Source organism: Rattus rattus, chromosome 17 (assembly GCF_011064425.1).
Source record: "Rattus rattus isolate New Zealand chromosome 17, Rrattus_CSIRO_v1, whole genome shotgun sequence".
Taxonomy (NCBI): domain Eukaryota; kingdom Metazoa; phylum Chordata; class Mammalia; order Rodentia; family Muridae; genus Rattus; species Rattus rattus.
In genome coordinates this window covers 16813142-16819065 of record NC_046170.1, presented here as the reverse complement: position 1 = coordinate 16819065, position 5924 = coordinate 16813142, and positions in this window count along the sequence as shown.

The following is a 5924-nucleotide window of genomic DNA, read 5'->3' as shown; positions in this document are numbered from 1 at the left end:
TAAGTGTGTGTGTGTTGCTTTCTTTAGTCTTTTTAGCCCCCCAGCTGGGGACCTAATCAGGGCCTTGCACTTGCTAGGCAAGCGCTATACCACTGAGCTAAATCCCCAACCCCCTTTTTTAGCTTTTTTACTAAAGTAATTGTCTAAAGACTTAACTTGTATGTTCGTGTGCCTGGATTCGTGTATGTACACAGGTATGCAGGTACCCATGGAGACCCAGAGAGAGCATTGGTCATGAGCTTCCACGGTGGCGCTGGGAACTGAAACTGCTCCTCTCCAAGGGTAGCCTGTGCTCCTATTGGCTGAACTGTCTCATCGGCTTCTGCTTCTTTCCCTTGAAAATACTCTTCAGCTAGGCTCACTTCCGTTTCCCGGAGGATGACATCAGTGTTGTTTGCTCTCCATTTGGAGGAATACGTGAAGTTGCAGTAGATAATTATTAAAAATCCCACTGGCAGGGTTTCTATCTGTCTGACCATTTTTGTCTTGGGATGAAAGGCATACATAGCCTTTATATTTTAATATGCCCTAGGCAGCACAATAGCACGGCGGCTGCCTACCCTCCATGCTGCTCAAATCTACCTTGCCATCGATAATCCCAAGCCATCATTCTCTGTGTTCTATCTGGGATTCTTAGCTCCAGTTGGCCAACCAACATGGCCACATTTCCTTTACTCCTACCCCGCGGCAGCTTGCTCTCTCTACCCGTGGTCCATCTTCTTTTTTCACAGTGGCTCCTCCTCTTTCCTTCCCGTCATCACTCCTCTCACCCAAGCCCACCCATCTCTCTCCTGCCCAGCTATTGGCTGCTGGCATCTTTATCCACCAATCAGAATTAACTTGGGGGCAGACTCCAGATCTTGGGGCCATATTTAGCATTACAATAGACAGTAAAAAGCAAAATCTCAACAGGAAGTGCTGATAGAAGATGAGCCACTGTGATGGGTTCAGTGTACCATAAAACCTAGAATTCTCCAAATGGTTTCATCGGGCCAGGGTGGCTCAGTGGGTAAAGGAGGAGATATCAGAGTTCCAAAGTTCTCCTCCGAGGAGATATGTGTGTGCATGTGTGTTTAAACTAGTTTTGCATTTAATAGAAACTATTCAGAATAGTCAACCCATAACTTACATTCTGGCCACCTACCTATATGGTTCTCTTCTAGATTTCGGATGTGTGTTTTACCTTTAGCATGATGTAGAGATGAAATATAGGGTGACTCAGACAATTGTTTAAATGTTTTATATAAAATAATTTACAGAAAACATATTTCCAATAATCTTCAATCATTTATTCCCAAAGCATATAGGTACCATACTTCCTATGAGGTGATCAGGAAACGAAGCTCTTAGGTGTTTTTTTTTTGTTTGTTTTCTTGTTTTTTGGGGTTTTTTTTTTTTTTTCTACTGCTATAATAAGACTCCATGACCAAGGTACTTACAAAAGAAAGTTTTTAATTGGGTTTATGGTTTCAGCCAATTACATGCCACAATGGCAGAGCAACGGCATGGCAATGTAAGAGTTGGAAAATCGCTGAAGGGAGACCCCAGACTCCCTTCTCTAAAATGGCGACCCCAGACAAAGGCACGCAGGCCTTCTCATAGGGAACCAGGGGAACTCTCTAGAAGGGTAGGTCATCTGAAATTTAACTGGTGGATGCTAGGGGGTCACAGATGGACAGTGGTCATGAAGGCTTAACCACAGGATGAGATGGGCTGCCCAGCACAGACAGCCCATTCTGAGGTAGGATAGTTCCCCGTGTTTGTGGTTATCCCAGCTGTTCTTTGTGAGGACGTTTTATGATCTTGTTCTGGATTTTATGGTCTGTCCCTGGAGCTGGTGTCTGACGGCCTAGTTTCTGGGACTTAGGAGCTGTTCCTGGAGCTAGTGCCTTATGGCCTTTCTTGTGAAATCAGGCCTGGTCCTTAAATGGAGACAAATGGGGTTTATGTTGTCCTTACAGTAGCAGGCACTGCTGCACGCTCACATCCTGGTCTGCAGCAGGAGGCAGAGAACACACTGGGAATGGCATGAATGTTTTGAAACCTCAAGGCCTAGCCCAGTGACACACATCCTCCAACAAGGTCACAACTCCTAATCCTTCCCAAACAGTTCCACCATCCGGGGACTAGGTATTCAAATATATGAGCCCATGGTAGCCATTTTCATTCAAAGCACCACAAATGCCTCTTGACAGGTTAGATGAGGCAGGCTGATGGAGGAGAACGTGAACTTAGAAACATTGAAAGGTTTTATTGGTTTTATGTTGTTTTGTAGTTATGTGTATGTCTGCACGGGGTAGTGTGTACGTGGGCACCCCCTGGAGCTGTGGTTATAGGAAGTTGTGAGCAGTGCATTCAAGTGCTGGGAACTTTGCAAGAATGGCATGAACTTAACCACTGAGGCTTCTCTCCGTTGTCTTTGGAAACATTTAGTGTCTCTGAAGATTCTAGTGCACAGACAATAAGGACAGTCTTAAGTAGGCACTAGGACAACTAGAAAACCATCTTTTCATACCTACCACAGTATCTTACACATTTTGGTGTTAAATGAATACAGTCTGCATTCTTTGTTATCTTAGGGTTATCTTCAAGTTTTATAGCAAACACTTGGTAATTCTTCTGTAAGCCATGTAACAAGATAAATACACCGTATGACTGATTACAGCGTGACTTCAGCTCTGTCATCACTCCTCAAAACTGTCTTAAGTCAGATACACCCTGGGTTGAGTACAGTGGCACACACCTTTAATCCCAGCACCTGAGAGGTAGAGGCAGGTGGATATCCCTTTGTTTAAAGCCAGCCTGGTCTACACAGTGAGTTCCAGGGCTACGTAGAGACCCTGTGGTAGAGTGACATAGCCTTTGTTATAGTGAATTTGTCGTGTAGATTTCATTAACTTCCGGCCTTAGTGGAGTGGACTGCAGTTGTTTTCCGGAAGAAGTAGCTAAGAGGCTACCATTCACAGCTGCCATCTAACAGTCCCACTCAACATCTACCATTCACAGCTGCCATCTAACAGTCCCACTCAACATCTACCATTCACAGCTGCCATCTAACAGTCCCACTCAACACGCAATTCTAAGAACGAAAGCAACCTCTGATACTTGTTGGTGGTCATCTTGGTTATGACAGCGTTGAAGTTCCTAGCAACAGTCAGGAATGAGGACTAACTCAAGGCTGAAGAAAACATTATCAAACAGTAACACTTTACAGGCTCAAGAATTAAGACCCAATTTTTCTTTGCTTTTGATCATAAAACTAATGTTAGGTTCTAAAATTCCACTCTCACTTTATCCTATGGGGAAAAAAAACCACATATCAGCAGGGGAGGCCTGACCAGGAATAAGGGTGAGGTGTTATGACCTAGCTGGAAGTAGATGCATAAGTGACTCTGACGAGAGTTTACTGCTTTGTACAATTTGAGAAAGGAAAGTCTACCTCTGTTCAAGTAACTTGACAGCAAACCTCACCCAGCAGCCCAACCTGACCTCCCAGGCAGACTCCCTTTTCACCCCATTTACCATTCATTTTGATGGATTCTCACACAAAAACAAGTTGCCAATAAATCGTAACGTTTTATAAAATCTGGAAAATGCCAAGCTCTGGAGCATCTGGCCCTATAAGCTCCAAACAAGAGATTGTGGTGTGCAGCAAAACTGTAATCAGCAGTGGGAACATAGCGTGTCAGCATCGAAAGCTCTTCTTTGGGACCCAGGGGGAGGAGCCACCACCCAGTGGGAGGAGCCACCAACTATCTGACTGCTATCAAACTGCTATAATCTAGGTGACTTCTAAACATATTTATTTCCACAGTTCTAGAGGCCAAGGAGAACTAAGTGTCTTGGTGTTCTATGAAGAGACACCATGACCAAGGCAAGTCTTATAAAGAACGTTTAATCGGGGCTGGCTTACAGGTTCAGAGGTTCAGTCCATTATCATCACGGCAGGAAGCATGGCAGCATCCAGGCAGGCATGGTGCTGGAGGAGCTGAGAGTTCTGTGTCCTTTTGTTCATCTTTTTGACCTTTGATTGTTCGTGAATCTCATATTTTGCACCCCAATCCCACTCATCTCCCCATCCCTTCATACCTGCCCTCACCCTTGCAATCTGCCTCCCCCATAAGAAAAGTCTTGTTATGGAAGCTCTAGTGTTGAGACTGTGTCCCACAGCACACCCTTTTGCAATGAGTCCTTGGTCTGTTTTGAGGCCTGCTACACTCTCAATAATGGATCCTTACTAGGACTCCTCTCGGATATCCTGTTTTCACCCCATCTCAGAGATCCTACAGCTTCCAATCTGCAGGACCCGTCCCAAACGAGCTCCAGAAGTTCATAGATGATGGAGATGTTGGGGTGAGCCAACTTAAAGCCCTGGATTTGGGCCTGGGTTGTAGCTGAGCTGGTCAGTCCACCAGCTCTCCAGCACCCAACCCAGCAGGGCAAACCCTGGCTTACCCACTGCCACAGTCAGAAGGGGCAGAGCCAGCTCTTCCACTCTCATGCCCCTGGGTGTCAGCTCACCCACAACCACTCCAGCAGGACAGCTTTCTTGTGCTGCCCTGACAAGGTGCAGAACCCACTCTCCCAAAGTTGCAGTTGCAGCTGGTGAGGGGCACGGCCGCCTCTGCAGCCCCGAGGGCCGGCTCTCCCACCTGCATTTCAGTTGGTCCTAAGGTAGACTCCTCTGTTAAGAGTCAAGTCCTAGAGAAAAAAAGCTTATGAGTCAGGGCTAGAAGAGAGTTTGACTGTCCCTGAGAGAGTCCAAAACAAAAAGGCTTCAAAGCAAGATGGCTCTGGTTGTGGTACAGCCTGACTACAAGAATTTGGTCCCCAGAAGTCACATGGGGGAAGAGAGGGCATACTCCTGTAGGTTGTCCTCTAACCTCAGTGCATACAAGGAAGCAGAGGGAATGGATGTAAATGAGGTAAAAGACTTCTGTTTTCTTGTTTGAGAAAGTTATACTAGCAAAAGCAACAAAAACCCTGAACTTAAAATAATGGGAACCATGCTCCTGCCAACAAGGGGACTATTTCCTCAACCTGAGGGGTGGAGGTGAGGTGGGTATGGAATAACTTTGAAGGAGGAAGTTACAGGAGCTAGTGGGAAAGGAAAACCTTGATCAGCGTTGGTCTACATCAAGGGACTTGTCTGTCTCCAAGTACCATCCCACAATCACCCCAGATCCGAGTACCTCTTCACTTTCCACACTGAGAGCTTTTTACTTGGCTATCCTGTCCCATAACACTCTAGACCAGGCACAGGGTGAGAACAGGTAAGATGAGGAACCTCAAGGTTGATCTTGGATTTTGAGTTCAATCCTTGGCTGGATGGGGGGTGCTGAAATGCTTTCTCTGTGAGGGAAAGTAGTTCCAGAAACCATGGTGAGAGGTCACGCTGCAGAGGGGCTGCTATGACAAGTCCTCCACTTCTTCCACAAGGAAGAAATCACACTGCTCAGCCAATCCAAGGCTTTGGATGTAAAGAGGCTTGGACCATTTCAAGACAGAGCCCTTAACCCCTAGATTCTGTAAACACTCACACTAGATTCCTCACCACTCTTTCCTGCAAATGCAATAATGTAACTGGTGGTGCAGAAGCCATGGCTGAAAATGACAGAGCAATCTATGCAGCAGAGCCCTCCATCCTGAGAACAGGAAGGGTAAGGAGCCCAACCCAAACACAGCCCCTTCCCTAGAACTTCAGTAGAAGGGTAAGCTTCTGCAACACTGGATTACGCCTGTAGCAGTCCGGATGCTTAAATAAGATACGCTCTTACAGTATGATACTGCAAAGGCCGGATGCTGGATACACAATGCACATGTACTAGCAAGTGTATCCAAACACAAACACACACACACACACACACACACACACACACACACACACACACACACACACACACACACACACACGCACGCACACA